Here is a 17,233-nt window from a genome sequence, read left to right as displayed (position 1 = left end):
TTGGTGGTATTTAAAAAGGCAGGAGATGCAATGAGGTCACTGAGAGAGTGAGTACAGAGAAAGAGGAAGAACTAGTAAAGGGAGCTGAGAAACCCAGCAAGTTGTAAGGAAAACCACGAGAATGGGGTGCTTGCTCTGGAAGCCAGATCAAGAAAAATCCCCAGAACTTACAGGAAGCTTCAAAATTCTCAGAGACTGAAATTTGATCCTCTTCTTGCTTAACTGGAAGAATGGAAGCCGAGTTCCAGAAAGGGGTTTGATCTTACTTCCCACATGGCATTAGCTTCAGCAGCTTGTCTCCTCACTCCAGGGAAAGCCAAGTTTCTCAGCAATGACAGGGTCTGCCAGTAACACTTATGAGTGGGAATAAATAAAACTGACGATGATAACACTTCCCTGTTTACCAAGTGCTGCCTCACATACGGGCTCTCCTTCCATAGAACCCTATAGCCTCCCCATGACGGGAGGAGGGGGTGGCCTTGACAACTCAGATTCAAAGACCTTACAGCTCAATTGGGACTTGCTGGTGGCCATCGGAGGTTGTGGAGGAGCTAGCTGAGGATTTGGCTCTTTGGACCTCGAATCTTTGCTTCTGTCTTCCATGCCCTCTCGCCCTATTGCTTGTTATGATGAATGAGGAGAAAGCCAGCTTCTTACCCTCAGCAGACAAGGGTATCCTGTCCCAAACACAGAGAAATAGCCATACAACTGAGATCTGCACACCACTTTGGGGATCACACCATTACACACTCTTTATTGGGGAAAGAAAGAAAAGAACCCATTCTGAGCTGAATAAGTTACGGGCCCCCAAATCCCAGGCCAGTGAAACAGGACTGTTTTTCTTCGCCTCACTACTGTGCTACCTTCCCCACTGAAGGCGAACTTGCCAACATGGTTCTCAATTCATCCATCTGTCCAAGGAGCATTGGGACCTGATCTAATGCCAGACACCACTTACCAGTCAGAGTCTTCAGCAACATTATAGCTTTTGTTTTAGAACCCAGGAAATGCAGTGACTTGGAGCATTTCGGCCCCAGGCAAATCAAAGGAAGCTTAGATCCTGGATATAAGCATGAAAATTTTCAAATCTTTTAAAGAATGAATCTTAAGACCAGTCATCAATACATTGAGTTCTTGCCAAGACCTGGCTACCTGAAAATTTTGAGACTTTCTTCGGGGATCCAAAAGCAGAGCACTATGATTAAATTGATTCTTTTTGCCTTTATAAATTACAAATGTGTGGACTATTGGCTATACAGAGCCACAGGGTAGACTGGAAATGTAGAGGTTACTTATTTGCACAGCACAGCCAGGATTAAAATTCTGTATGTGCATCTGTTTGTGAAGCCAGCGTGGTTGGAAAGTAATTACATCAGCAAAATCGAGTGGGATGGGCCAGCAGAGCTGGGCTGCTAGGTTTTGGAAGGCCAAATGATCTAGCAATTATTCCCTTTTCCTCAACAGGAAGCTGCCATGTTTTGTTTTTAATTAATTTCTGAAAGTTCATAAATGAATGTCATACAGAATTTAAAGAATACAAAATTTAAAGAATACAAAAGGATTCTATGGTGAAGAGAATCTGCCTTTTACCCAGAAGCCACCCCTAAGCTCCTTGCTCCCTTTTCTGGAGCTGACCATCATTACTAGCTGGTGCTCAGGGGAATGGTTTGAAGTATGTATACTTTAAAGATTTTGTTTATTTATTTGGTCAGCTCCCTTTTCTGGAGCTGACCATCATTACTAGCTGGTGCTCAGGGGAACGGTTTGAAGTATGTATACTTTAAAGATTTTGTTTATTTATTTGAGAAAGAGAGAATGCAGGAGCAGAGGGAGGGCCAGAAACGACTGTCCTTAGCCAGAGATAGGGTTCGATCCAGGACCCTGGGATCATGACCTGAGCTGAAGGCAGTGGCTTAACTGACTGGGCCCCTCAGCACCCGCCCCTGTTTGAGATATTTTTATGAGAATTCCTCTGGCCTTCTACTCTTTTCCTTATAGTCTTAGATCTTATTTCTTTGTTCTTTCTGTCCTTTCTCTAGCTGCGTTTCTATTGTGTGGTTCATTTAAGATATACCATTCAAAAAAACCACATGGAAAGCTAGGGTCTACCAATTTTTCCCATATAGCTGTAATGGCAGACAATATCTTGTTCAGAGGCTCAGGTTTGGCTTGCTGGGATGACATCGTAAAACTTAAAAAAGACTACCAGTGACAGAAAAACCAGGTGTATCTGCCGGGATTGTTATAAAAATCTGTTGTCAAATGAAGGTTTAAAGACAAGTGTTATCTTTAAACATGAAGAGTAAAATTCTATAGGATGGGTTGATCTTGCTTTAAAACCAGTGAAGTAGTTCTAAGGGTAAATTAAAACATCTCCATGTCTTTGGAAACCTTTGCCATGCTTGCTGATAGCCAATCCTTTTATCTTAAGCCTTCTGGCAACAGACTTGGCTGTTGCTTAGAATATAGCCAGAAACTCTTTGATGAGGAACTGCCACAGAGTCCAACACCTTTGGTGGCCCATATATCCTGACTCCAAGATCTAGGGGCCGTCCCAGTCTATCCAGAAAGAAAGCCTCCCTCGTGCTGGCAGGCTTTACGTACCTATCTATGGGGCTTCTCTGGGCCAGGCATCATGCTCAGTGTCGGCAAGAGAGTGACGAAAAGCATGTGCCCTGTCCTCTGTGAGTCAGCGTGTTCGGGACACCGCGGGGCAGCAGGCAGTCACAAGTTTTCCCACACTCTTCAGTGCTCACCAAATGTCAGGGCAAGACATGCTCAGACCCACCTGAGCCTTGTCTGATGCTCTGCCTGGTGATGGTGGGTGCCCTCTGCCCTGAGAGCTCGTGCATTCCAGACCTGGGGTGGCTCCTTGAAGGGCTGACAAAGGACAGCGAGGAACAGCCCACACGTCAGAGCCAAGTCTCTACACACCACTGGGAGAGATGGGGTGGGGGAAGACGTCTGATCCTTTTCATAACTTTTCTGTAGGTCCATGGGGACAACTTCCTTGCTTCACTGGGGACACAGGATTAAGACAAAGCTGGTTGTCAAGGCCAAACACAAAAGGCAAGCAATTTCTAAGCCAAGGACTCCAAGAGGGGCCTCTGAAATGCCACATATTATCCTGTGTTGCAGAGTCGGGGCCTAGCTCCCAGAAAGGGACTCGAAGACTGAAGCAGGACCTTGCTTGGCAACAAAAGACAAGAGCTAGGTCTGGCTGTTCCCATGTGTTTCCATGGAAAGGATTCTTTACTTGGTGGTGCTCAGGGTAGTGAGACCCAGCAAGAGGGTTTTCCTGGTGGCCTGCCATCACTGATGGGCTTGAGTTGCAAGCGAACGGTATGGAGAAAGTCAGAACGGTGTTCTTGCTGAAGTTAGCCTACCCCACTCAGGATTCCCCTACCTGCCTTTCCTCCCATGTCCCATCCTTTCTCTCCTAAAACATGACTCCCACCCTTTCTACACAGGGAGACAGGTCCATCCATCCCTGCCCTGTCCCTCGGGAACTTCCACATGGGTCTGCAGAACAGTAAATACATCATGCTCATTTGTGTAGCACAGAAGATCACAGCAGTCTCAGAGAAAAGAATGAAAAAACATTATCTTTAAATTAGGAAAGTCTGAATGGCTTCATGTTTGCTTTGGAGAGCTCACTGCTTTAGAGAATTTTCTTTTTCATGTCCTCTCCCAGAGTAGCTTTTTAAAACTTCTGTATTTATGACTATCTACAACGCCCACCGCCCCCCCCCAAAATAAAATCATGCATACAATGCAGGAAAGCATGCCAAGCAATCCTAAAATTCCATTCTTCAGTTGTACCGAATTTTGCAGTTGGCAGCCTACAACTACAAAATAGAGCATGATGATACTGTCAAAGTCACAGTGCTGCTGAGCTTTCCAGTCTAAATCAGGAACTCAGGCTTATGAATCTGAAATGACAATATGCTCTGCCTGACAGGCTCCTGCCTGTCACCCAGTTCTCCGTCCCCTGAAGGCCGCTGGGAGTAACCTCTAAAAAAACAAGTGGCAAAGGCTCGTTTCAGAAACAACATGAAGACCTCTTTAGGTAGCGTTCCGAGAGGGACTCGGGCCTGAGGCTCTGCCTTAGCTAATTAATGCTGGGGACCTTTCTCATCGCAGGTGCCCTTGAGAGTGCACACTAGGTGCGGGCAGGAAGATGGTCTCCTGCAAGAAGAGCACTGTTTCTGGGTGATTTGGGGAGGCATCAAGCATTCCAAGCGGAGGGAACACGGCAGGGGCTGGGCTGCAGTGTGAGGTTCTGGTTTGTCTGGGCACTGCCAAGTTCCAGGAGGGCAGACTCCAGTGTTACATTCCTGGCGATGGTGGGACCCCAACAGCTGCCATGGCTGCTGCCACCTCTGCCTCCGGCTCAAGCAGGACACCTGGGAAATTGCAGGGGCAGCACTGGCCACCATCAGGACCTTCTTATCACTTAAGGCTCTTGGCCCTGGCAGAAAACTGCATTTCTGGGATGGCTAAGATTTCGAAATGAGTGGTAACTTGACCGTGTCAGCCAAACTGGCAAGTTCTGAGATAGAACCTCAGAGCAAAGACGAAATAGAGCAAGATGTCAAGGGAGCAGGACATGCTCGGGACCAATGTTTCAATGCCAGGAAGCGAAGCTCCCTAGCTCCCAGGACACAACTGACTGGTAAAGTCTGAGCCACCAGGCACACCTCCCCACCTACCATCATCCACAGAGAGATGACGAGCTCCCCACTCCCAACTCCACACCAGATCTGTATCCATTGTCTCCCAAGGCCCCTGGACCTAGCAAAGCATCCTGTAGGGAATTACGTGATGGAAACAGGTCTTCCCTTTAAATGGCAGAACTAGCAGAGCAGGGGTAATTTGCAGGAATTGATAGGACATTCTCCCAGGAGCATGAAATAGTACCATTTCCAAGGCGTTTCTGTGACGAGGGGTATAGTTGGAAAAGCTGGAACTGCTTGAGTGAAAGGCTTGGGGGGACTGTACCCTTCTGAACCTTCACAGGGGACAGCGTCCACTGGATAGCGAGTTAGAGGGAAATTATGTCCCAACCGCCCTGACTTGAAGGTAATTTCCAGAAACCTTGTATCAAGGACACCCACCTATCTGTCCCCTTTATTTTTTCAAAAAGACAGAAAACCTAGTAAAAAGGAAGTCAACTGAATGACAGTCTGGGGCTTTTCTGAACTTCCCCATCCTCCGGAAATGCACAAGCCAGCTTTGCTATTCTGTCCAGGGAGGAAAAGCACTTGATAGAGCAGGGCAGCTGTTGACAGTTAAAGATCTGCAAAAAAAGGTCAATCCATAATGGATTGCCAACTTAATGAGTTCGGACTCTCCTAAGGTGCTTACTGGGGTCTCTGTGCTCCTGAGTGTCGGGTTTCCTAGGCCCACCCGACTGGCCCTCCAGGGTTGGCTACATTCTCCCGGTCTCCCTTCTTCCCCCCTCCTGGGACTGCATGGAAAGCTTTCAAAGTTCCTTTATCCTCTGTTGCAGACACCCTTTCCTTAGTCCATGCGCACTACTTTTATGCTCACCATCCCTTTGATCCTCTTCCCCGACATGAGCAAACCTAATGGCAAACCTAGAAGACGGGGATGAGTTTTTCCCAATATGTAAGCTCTCCCTGTCTCCACACCACTCCGGACAACAGAGAGATTCCTTGTCGCCCAGCTGGTGAAATGGATGGGTGAACCTCATGAGGTGAGGGCGGGTTTCCCTAAATCGGGAGAGGAGGGCTGAGCAGAAAGGAGAATCCCAGGAAAAAGAAGACCGCACTGACTAACGGACTTGAATGTGGTGTGCCAAAGCCTTCCTGCTTGACAGAAGCTTTGGAGAGCTGTTCAATATACAGATTTCAGAGTATAACATCAGACCTGGGGAACCGGGGTCCCAGGAGCATATATAATCTGTGTTTCAGAGGAAAACTCTGCCTTGTCTCTATCTCCACAGAGCATAACCCTCCAGATTACCAGCCTCCTGGCTTTCATCGCCTCGGAGCTATGATGCCCCTCTCTGAGTTGTAGATGACTGAGTGACATAAAAACTCTGTCACTTGGGGTGCCTGGGTGGCTCAGTGGGTTAAGCCTCTGCCTTCGGCTCAGGTCATGATCCCAGGGTCCTGGGATCGAGCCCCATGTCAGACTCTCTGCTCAGTGGGGAGCCTGCTTCCTCCTCTCTCTCTGCCTGCCTCTCTGCCTTCTTTCTCTCTGTCAAATAAATAAAATCTTTAAAACAACAACAACAACTCTGTCACTGTCCAAGCTGGATGGATCTCCCTCCTCCCTGCCTAATAAAATCAGGTTGGCCTCCATTTGCAATTCAATTCCTTTACTCCAGATAAATTTATGCTTTCTGCCTTTTCCCCTTTGAACTGCTAATAGCATCTGTCGTGTTCCCTCATAGGAGTCACCAAAATCGCTAACGCGTGTTCGTTTTCATCTATCTGTGCATGAAAGAAACGACGTTGCCTTTTTTTGAATATCATCTTTTAACAGGGGTAGCAACCAGGATCTTTATTTAAAAAGGTATACCCCAGGTGATTCCTCAGCACTAGACAAAGTGGGGAAACCAGTGCTCCGGTGCCCGAGTTGACCACTGCCCTCGGGCCCAATGTAGCCGGCCGGCTTCTTTGGGTAAATCGAGTTTTCTTGGAGCCCAGCCACATCCAGCCATTCATTTCTTGTCTGGGCCTGCTTCTGAGCTACAGTGAAGAAGTTGTGACAGAAACCTTACAGCCGACCAAATCTGAAATATGTACTATCTGGCCCTTTATGGGAACACTGTGCCAACCCCTGCTCTAGAGGAACCGCTTGCAAAGTTCTGTACATGGCAAGCACATTTTTCAGAGGCATTTTGGGGCAGTTGGAGCTAGCTTGGCCACGGATGTCAGCCATGCTGTGGAAAGCGCCACAGAAACACTGACAGAGGGTTTGGCGCCAGCAGCCCGAGGTCAGAGGACATGCACTGGGGCTTGGGGGGATGGAGCAGGTTGTCTCTGAAGAACACGCTTCCTGTGGTAAGAGTGGCCCACCCCAGTCAGCTGGGGAAATTCCTTCCTCCGCTCACTCAGCAACCACTGAGGAAGTACCTACTGCTACATATGGCAAGCAATGGGTGTCACAAAGTTGAAAGAGATGACAGATGACCACAGTGACCACCGCGTGGCAGTTAAGATGGGAGGCTCTGCAGTCAGACGGCATGGGTGTGAAGCCTGACTCCACCACTTACTAGCTGTAGACCTCTGAGCACGTTAAAACTCTCCATGCCGCACAACAAAAAAAAAAAAAAAAAAACTCTCCATGCCTCAGTTTTCTCTTCTGTAAAATGGGAATATTAATATGGTGCCTATATTAAGCGTTAATACACATAAAACCCTGAGAACAGAGGCTAGCAGGTAGTAAATGTCAATTTGTGCTATACCATAAGTAGGACCCCCAGTGATACACCAGTGGCCACAGTATGCCCCGCCCCCTCCACGTGCACCCTCTCTGAACCTTAGAAGAACCAGGAAGTTGGGATTTATCCCCATTTTCCTGAAGCAGAAATAAGCCCAGGGAGGTCAAATGGCTTTTCCAAGAATGCAAAGTATACACAGAACTGAAACCTACATCCAACTCCAAACTCCAGACTTTTTCCAGCATTGCACCCCCCCCCCAACACACACACAGTCTAAAAGGGGTGATGACCTCGGGACTACAGGTCTGTGCTGACAAGGTTTTCTGAACTTATCTTTGGACACAAAATCTGGCTTTGCTATAGCAGGTTTTTCTGATATAAGACCCCTAAATATTTTCCCTTCAGTAATTAGAATGTAAGACGATATTCCCCTGATGAAAACTGTTAAAGATAAAATATAAGGCAAAGCCCTCTATTTCTCTCAAATAAAAGATGCAAGGCGTATGTTACACATCCTTTTCTGTCCTAGGTAAAAGTCCAATTAAATATGAAAGCCGATACTGTAAGCAGTTTCCATAGTGTCCTTAGCATAGTCTTTTCTTTAGAACTGGAGGGAACACAAGAGGGTCCCGAATGTGCATTTTAAAACAGTTGAAATAGCTCCAGCACTTTTTAAATGCCATTAAATGAAAAGGGTTCTCTCTGGAGAGACTAAAAATAATTTGGCTCAAAACACTGTATTCAAATGGAAGCCTCGCTAATTTCAAGGGTCCATACGCACAGGCAGGTTGCTGCTACTTTGCACTTTTAGAAATCTTATTTTCAGTTATTCATAAGTAGTTTATATTCCATTCTTCTAAGCAAAGTATGCGCTACAGCTATGGGCAAGAACAGAAACAGAACTTTATTCTTAACAAGCCAGCAGCCATGCTTAGAAAGCTCACCGAAGCTGAAACCTATTATAAGAGTGATAACACTCTCAACATTCAGGAGAAAAGGTTTCCTTGTTTTCCAATATTTCCAGTCCTCAAATATTCAGATCTACCTAGTGCCTACTTAGAGCTACGGGCACCTTTTTAGGTTTGAAGCATAGATTTTGTTGTTTGTTTATTTGTTTGTTTGTTTGTTGGATACTTAAGACGGTCTGAAAAAGGTTTGCAAAAATATCATCATCATCAAATCTGTCAAGACTATAAAGCTCCCATTTATGGCCGTTTTTATTCTGCAACTCAACGGCTTCATATGATTGCAGCAAAAGACAAAACTGTCAGCAGGAAAATGAAATTCTTATTTTTTGTGGCTACACAGAAAATAAGGCCTTCATTACAGCACCATCTCCCCAGTAAGGCACGCATTCTCCTGGGTGGGCTAGAGAACCATGCATGCTTTGTTCTAGGGACAGCCGGCACAAGGGCGTCTGTGAATGACCTTCCGCCACACACCACGCTAGCAGGGAGGCGGGAGGCACTGCAGCTGGGGAAAGCAGGTGCTTCTCACGCTTTGTGGGGACCCCATTCACTTTTCAAAAGCCCAGGCAAGGTTACTCAACCCAATACATGCCAGAAGATTTTTTTCTCCTTCGAAGTCCAATTAACTCAGAGATCCTCATGGAATTCAGAGGCATTAGTTCAAATCAGCGCCTGGTCCAAAGGGAAGCACTGGGTGTGTTAGAAACTTTCACAGGGTTTCAAAACCCAGATCTTGGGACTGGATTCAGGTGCCAGCGCTGCCGCTTTTGAGCAGTGACCTTGGGTGCACTGCTTAATCTGAGTGTCAGTTTTGTCTTTTGTGCAGGCAAAGGGTTTACCAGCACCTGGCACAAAGGTGTTCCATAAATGGCCAGAAAACTTTGATGTGCGGGACAAAGGCAGAAGAAACGTCCAAAAAATTAACTGTCCTTAAAAACTTTAGCCCATTGAGTCAGGCTAAGGAGAACGCTCCTCCCTCCTCCCAGAGCTCCCAATCTTAATGTTAATGCCTTAGTAGAGGAAAAACAAAACAAAACAAAAAACCAAAATCCTTAGCTTGATAATAGCAAGGCCTCCAGTATCCCCAGAGTCATCTTTAGCATATGAAAGTCCTTTTGGAAACTTCCCTTGTCTTCACATCCCCCAGCTTGGGGGTGTAATCATCAGTTGCTCCTCACAATCCTGGGGCAGCCGCTCCTTCTGCCCAAGGGTCCTGTCCCTGGGTCCCTGTGCTTTAATAAAAATACCTTTTTGCACCAAAGACACCTCAAGAATTCTTTTCTTGGCCGTCAGCTCCGAACCCCAACATTTCCACATCACCTTATTACTGGACTTGGCCTTTGGCTTCAAATCGTAAAAAAAAAAAAAAAAAAAAAAAAAAAAGTGCTGGATCCAATAATGTTAAAAAAAAAAAAAAAGAAAGAAAGAAAGAAAAGAAAAAAGAAAAAAAGAAAAGGAAAAATTCCAGCTTCTAGGTTAAGCTGGTAGACTAAACACATGCATCCCATTCCATGGTCTTGTATGCCATGAAGACCACAGAAAGAAGTTGGTTTTGTAAAAGACAAATCCGGGAGAAAAGGAGAGAGGCTAACAGGAAGAACGATTTGGAAGCTGCAAAACAGATGAGAGTGGTAATCAACTCAGTGGGCGGCAGGCGAGGAGGGGGGACCTGATCTCAAACCAGCAAGGAAGAAAGCTGGCAAGGGGCCTCAGGCTTCTCAGCAAGATGGAGCTGGGGTTGGGGGACGGATAAGGACATAAGGACGACAGTGGAAAGAAAACAGCCTTAGAAGCTGTTCCCACTAGCTGCTTGCTCCATCCCACTGTTTCTTCCCCACTCTGGCAAACATCCAGAGGACTAGTTCCTGAAGACTGGAAAACATAGCATGTGGCTTGGGAGCCATAGGTGGGCCATGCATTCTTTGGGGGCAGGCAGGGACATTGAGTGACCAGATAAAGGGGCGCTGAGCCCTGAAAGCAGAGATAGCCTCCACCCCGGTGCTCTTCCCCCAGGAGTTGCCAGGCTGAACAGCGGACACACTCCTTCCAGCAGGAGACCAGAAGTCTTCTGGGGTGGGGGAACATCTAAGCAACTCAAGGAGAAAGACTTCAAGATATCAGACGTTGGGGTCTTCCCGAAAATGCCCAACCCAGATCTCTACTCACCTAATCAGTACTTCCCGACAGCTTTCTAGTCCATCACGCGACCCAGGATTACCAGACATCTGTACAAAGCCTCTACCAAAGGGGACAGCAATGAAAACAAGGAAGCATAATTTGGTGGGAACAGAGGCTACTGAGTTCACAGGAAACTTAGGCAAATACGTGTCAGTGATATCCTTGGAGAGGTAATACACTATATCTACGAAGAAATCAGAAAAGGCAAAAACCCCTCTCCCAATGAAGAAGCCAAAAGCAACATTCTCAGAATCCAAAACACATGGAGGAGACATGAAGAACAAGAGAGGTGTTAGAAGGTATCATCCCCAAAAGTAAGCTGTGGGAGGAGAAGGGGAAAATGGAAAAATGAAAGGAATATTCAGAATCATTTCCCAAACTGAAGGAGTCGGGATGTCATGTGTCGTGGCACGCTCCACCCGGCACAGGGGAGGAAAACAAATCCATGCCCCAGCCCGTTAGTGGCACATTTTAGATCCTCGGGGACAAAAAAAGACTTTATAAGCTTCCAGAGAGAGAGAGAGAAAAAAATCAGGTCAGAAGCAACCTATCAGGAATCACAATTGCTTCACACTTCTTGATAGCAAGAGTAGAAATTGAGGACAAGGAAGCAAGGTGTTAATTCAGAACTTTGATTTTGAACTTGGCATTTCATGTCCCCACTGCCAATCAAGGGTGACAGGAGAATAGACATTTTCCGGCAGACAAGGCCTCGAACAATTTACTTCCCGTGTAGCCTTTCCTAGAAAGATGCTGGAGGACGACGGGCTTCACCAAAACAGGTCAAGAGGAAGACACAGGAGAGAGGTCAAGAAACAGCCTGAGGAGGCTAAAAGGCAGCCCTGGGATGAGGGCTGGGCACCAAAAGAAGAGGCTGGAGCGAGGGATGGACATGCTGTGGGCTGTCATCATAAGATGCTTGCTGCCCCCGACCTGGCAGACAGAACAAACAGGTGAGCAAGGCCCAAGTCCTTCCCGTGCTGCTTTTCTTGACTGTGGGCCACTGGCAGTTCTCTGTAGCACACTGGGGTCAATGTCTCAGGCATTGGGGTCTTCCTGAAAATGCCCAACCTTAGCACACTCTGCTGCCTACATAGGCAGAGGACCCGCAGTTCACTGCACAGTGGCATTCTGCCTTGACCTATTTCCGAGAGGGGAGGCAGGCCCTGGGGAGCCGAAAAGCTGGAAACGCAGAGCTGCTGTTGCCCCCTGAGGGTCTTCCTGGTGGGCCCCTAATACCCGGCACCACCCTACAGCACCATCCTGTGCCCTGGGAGTGGACAGCCCCGTTTTCCTGTGGCTCCACTCGTGCCCTTGCCCACCCACTTCCCCAGAACAACCTCATGCGACCTACAGCTGTACTGCTCCCAGAGACTGGACTTGGATTACCTTCTCTTGGCACCTTCCTCAAGTAGAAGCCACAGCTTCCCCTTCCTTACGCAGCGAGGTTTGCACTTACTGCTAGATTGTTTGGAAAGCAACATATTGTTTAGGGAGACCCACGTACATGTGGGCATGAAAAAGAAGAGAAAATGGGCAACAGAAGGTAAAGTAGTGGTTGTCCCTGGGGCGGGGGAAGGAGTTCAATGTAGAGGCAGGGGCAGGGGCAAAGGTGGTTCTGGAGCTAATGTCCTATTTCTTAAATTGGAAGGTGGACACTTAGGTGTTTGTTTTAATATCCTTTGTGCTATATTATAGCTACGAAACATTCTTCTGTATTTCAGACACGTTCCGTAGAGAAAAGAATTATTTGGGTCACAGATTACATCACACATTCCATAGACTCTGTACCATTCATCTGTTGCCCCCCCCCACAAACGGCAGTAGACAGACTCTATTCCAGTCATCACATTCCTTTTTATGTGGCCCAAGACAGCAGTCACAGGAATGCAATTCTACAAGACACTTTACAATAGGGAGAAGCAGAACGGGCCCCTCTATAATTAGCTTTCCTGTATAGCCATGATGAGAAACATCTCGTGCTCCTCTACCGGTGGGATTCCCCGCCACTTCCAGGCTTCTGAGACAAACTGAAGGGGCTAGTCGGGAGACATTGTGTTCACCATCTCCCCGGCCTGATTCACTCTTCTTCAGACAGGCAATCTCAAGATAAGTACCCTCAACAACTGATTCACTTTCCCAGCATGATGCGCAAGAAAACAGGAGAAATGTTTACCATTAGCTGCTGACCCTGTTTGGTAGATTTCCTTAAACACTACGTATGCTGTGCTCAGGGCGCCATGGCTGCAAATCGTTTTTCCAGGAAAGGCGTTTTGCTGTTCAGTTTCACAAAGCTGCTCTACCAGAAAAAGTCTCTGGAGGTTCTCCTGTTGCTCTATGTTCCCCTTCTCTGTCCAGCCAAAGAAAGAAAGAGAGCAAGAGTACTGCAGCTCTCACGTAAGACTCAGGACACCAGAGCCCGAGCCTCTGGCCACTACCCAGCCATCTAGCTGAGACACATCCTCACTTCACCTCTTTTGGGGTTCACCTGGAGGGGCAGGTGTTCAGGCTTTGAGCGAGGGTATCTATTCCACTCATCCAAGCAGTAAAGTGAAATAGCTGGCGAAATGATATGAACACAAATAGATACACACCCCCGACGTTCCTAAAGCATTGTCAGAACCAGAATGTTCTTTTTTTTTTTTAAAGATTTTATTTATTTATTTGACAGACAGAGATCACAAGTAGGCAGAGAGGCAGGCAGAGAGAGAGGAGGAAGCAGGCTCCCTGCTGAGCAGAGAGCCCGATGCGGGACTCGATCCCAGGACCCTGGGATCATGACCTGAGCCGAAGGCAGCAGCTTAACCCACTGAGCCACCCAGGCGCCCAGAACCAGAATCTTCTGAAGGAATCCTTCTTCCTCCCCCACTTCAACTGCTCCCATTTGAGACAAGAGGGCCCCTTTGTAAGTTCACCTGTTAGAAGGCTCAGTGAAATGAAGCAAGACATGGTCACAGTGCTCTTTTTCATTAATGTTCCTGATCAAGTAACAGCCGTCGGTAATATACTTCTCCTGGACCCGAACTTCTCCACCTTGGCCACACGCTAGAATCACCTGGGCAGCTTTCAAAATTGCTGATGCCTGGGGTTCACTGATTTACTGGGCCAGAGGCTACATGAGCTTAAAGATCTTCCCTGGGTGGTTCTGATGTGCAGCCAAGGGTGAGAACTATGATGTATCGGAGAATAATGGTGACTGGTTCCTTCCTGTCAAAAATAAAAAAGTTAACGTTTCCTAAAACTCATCTCTGCTATAACAAAGTGTATATGCTTCCAGACACCAGGCAGCACAGCTAAGCGATTAAGAGCACAGAATCTCGAGATAGGCTGCCTGACTTTGACCACCAGCTTTGTCACTGGCTGGCTGAGTACTGGACAATTTATATACCTGAGCTGTGCCCCAGCTTGCTCATTTGTGAAAAGGGCTCATATTATTACCCATACCTTACAGGATAGGATGGTGTGGTGGGTATTAAACCAGTTGATATTTATAGGATGCTTACAACAATGTCTATGACATAGAACATGCCTCAGAAATGTTTGTTAAATAAAACATTGACCCAGTTTCTATAAAAGCTCCAAAGAGAAGCTAAAAAAGAAACTGGCAATTGTATGAACTAAAATAATTCAGAATCAGATAAAACTTTCTTTAGGATGCCAGTTGCATATTTTTTAAGACACACATCCCTCAGATTTTCTGTGCTGCCTCTTATTTTTATAACGGAACTTTATCCAGTTCTGGCAAAAGGGGCATTTTGAGGTCCGAGAGGGAAATTTAACATAACACAGCAACATTCTTTCTTGCTGTGTCCACCCTTCTCTCCATCATTTCAGACATCTGTGTCTCTGTTAATAACTTGGTGTGAGTCTGAGAGCTGAATTTGCAGGAATTGGCAAGAACGGCTTTAGAATTTCAAGTTTTTCCTTTCCAAGGGACATGTCCCTGCCTCCACTCAGAGGATAAAGCAGTATTTTTTCAAAGGGTTCTCTGTCCTGTTGTACGAAACAGAGGCCCCTGAATTTTTTTATAATTAAAAAAAAAAAAAGCTGTATGCCAAGCACCACGCACAGAAATCCATTAATTCTAGAAGATGTTTAAAGCGGGAGATCAAAACTGAATACAGTCTTGAAATATATGTGTGAACAGATATTTGGCTGTGTGAGCTTTTCAAGTGCAAGAATAAACATTAACTAGTATTTGAGGAAAGATATTTTCATACGTGCAACTCCTAAATAGAGTTGTGTCGAGAGAGCTCTAAATAATATTCACCAACAACACTTCAAATATGTTCAGCTTGCTAATGCTTTCATTCAAAAACTCACACTTAAATTCTCTAATGCCATGAAGTAGCCTCTTAAAAAGAATAAAAACTCATTTTGAAACATGCAGATTACTAATCAGACACCGCTGAGAGAGTGTGTACACAGGCCCCACACTTCTCCATGGGGATCAAAAGCATTCACCGAGTATATATCCTCTGACCCAGGATTCCACTTCTAAGGATTTATTCTTGGAAATTAACTGTACACACCGGCAAAAACATGAACACAAGAAAGGTCATCACATTCTTTAAAGGCAGACAAAGGGGAACAAAAGTATCATGGACCACTGGTTAGCTAGAGGATGGTATATTCACGCAATGGAGTCCTATGGCATGTATCAAGTGAAGTGGAAAAGTGTCTGCAATAAAGCTAGTGGGGAAAAAGGGTCGTTGACTTATTTGGGTAGTGGGACTCCATCAGTATGGAATAGAAGGATACTAATATTAGAAAAATGTATGGAAGGCTATATCAAGTTAAAGAAAGTTATCTCTGATTAATGGAATTGTCGGGCTTTTTCTCTGGGGGAGTAATTTCTAATTATTTAATTATGTATGGCTGCTACAATCAAATGAATGAATAAAATATGAAAAAATTCAAAACTAAAATTCAATAAGGACACAGTAAATAATAAAATATATATCATCAAAAAGAGAGTAGATCCCTTTTTAACTTTTCCCCCTTTCCTTGAGAAGCTTCAGGAGTAACACTTAGGAAAGGAAACTATCACACAGCTCTTTATCCACTAAGAAATGGCCAGAAAACAAGGGCCATAGGACTGAACATTTTAAAATCAAATACTGTCTTCTCAAGTAAGGGCTGCCTGCAATGGATCCTGCTGTCACTGTGGCTGGCAGTCAAGTTATTTTGCAATGGTAAATTCTTGAGACCCTATTTATTCTCTCTAAATGGCATCTCTAGAACTTTCCTGAAAATGTGAATTGCCTGTAAGGAACAAATGTTTAAAGGAACTAAGAGCTTAGTGTCTCCAATTTATTTGACTTCTTTCTTACAACCAACCCTCTAGCCTCTTTGTCTTTCCTCCCTTTGCTTTATTTCTCTAGTTCTCCCAAATTTCCTAAAAGTTGGGATCCTTCCCCACGAGGGACAGGCAGGATAAGTCAGTGAAGATTCAGGGAGTACCAGAGGCTGGTGATGCTTAGGAAGCAAGAAGATAGAACTTTGAAGCCATTCGAGACTCACTTGATGATCTTAGTTCCAATTCAGAATTGGCTTCTCTTCCCCACCTTTTGCTCTCAAAACTAAAATTAGAGCAAAACCCAATACATTTGTAGACACTAAACACAGCTCTGATATGGTTTCTGCAGAGAGGGTCATGAAGAAAAGGAGTCCCTAAAGCCTTGCAGTTCAAGGATCAGCGAGTGCTCACTTCTGGTCCCAAGCATATGCCTCAGATCCTGGAACATGAAATCACAGAATTGTGGAATATTAGAGTTGAAAGCGCTAAGTGTTAAAGATGAATGCTACTAATGGTGTGGTTGCTCGGTGGTGTCAAAGATGAATGCTACTAATGGTGTGGTTGCTCGGCGGCATTACATGGGTGCTTGCTAGAAATGCAAATTCTCTGGCCCCAGCATGCACTTACTGGCCCAGAAGCTCTAGCGGTGAGGTCCAGGTATCTGCAGTTTCATGAGCTCTCCAGACACATAAGGCCAACAATCTAAGTGAAAATTACTATTACACAGTAAGAAACGGAAGCACGTGAGTCTGTCTGTCTTCACAAAACTAGAGGGGAAAAGCAGTTATTCTAAGTGAGACATCGAAATAAAGCAACCTTATTTTCTCCCTGTTTCAACATCTGCAAAAATGTACCTTCAGGTCTCTGGATTATCTTTCATTCCTAGCTGTCTTTTCCTTTTTACATGGCTACACTTGGAGAAACTGTGGCAACCAATACAGAACAGCCCAACATGGTCTCTGGAGCATGAAGAAGGGTTTAATTCAGACTCTTTTTACAAATCACTGGATTAATGAAATTCATCATACATGAGAGTCCTGAAATGTCGACTGCATGCAAATCACATTTAACAAGCTAAAGTGCAGACTTCGACCTTAGCTCCCAGAACACTGGAACGGCAAACACTAGAATAGGAATTTGACTATGCATGAATCTACAAGAAGAGCTGGAGCTCCTTATCTTATTTTCTCAGGCTGTTCTTACCTATATCCACACCAAGACTCAGAGAGGAGCTCTGAACTTTAGGTAGTTCTATCTCACAAAAAAAGCTGGCTTCCCAGAAGATCACTTCCAAATCATTTATTTGAAACTTGGACACATTTCCTCATACAATATAAATGGTCTTAGATGTCTAATCACAACAGATTTGCAATA

General features: G+C 45.5%; 1 protein-coding gene across 1 annotated transcript in view; it reads right to left on the bottom strand.

Moving 5' to 3' along the window:
* Positions 1–17,233, bottom strand: part of TSPAN7 (tetraspanin 7) — a 123,677-nt gene that overhangs the window by 67,753 nt on the left and 38,691 nt on the right. The gene's annotated exons all lie outside the window — the stretch shown is intronic.

This window comes from Mustela putorius, unplaced genomic scaffold (assembly GCF_011764305.1).
Source record: "Mustela putorius furo isolate JIRA1106 unplaced genomic scaffold, ASM1176430v1.1 tig00003836_pilon_pilon_pilon, whole genome shotgun sequence".
Lineage (NCBI taxonomy): Eukaryota > Metazoa > Chordata > Mammalia > Carnivora > Mustelidae > Mustela > Mustela putorius.
Note: the sequence above shows the minus strand (reverse complement) of the source record. Positions and strands in the feature narration are given on the sequence as shown.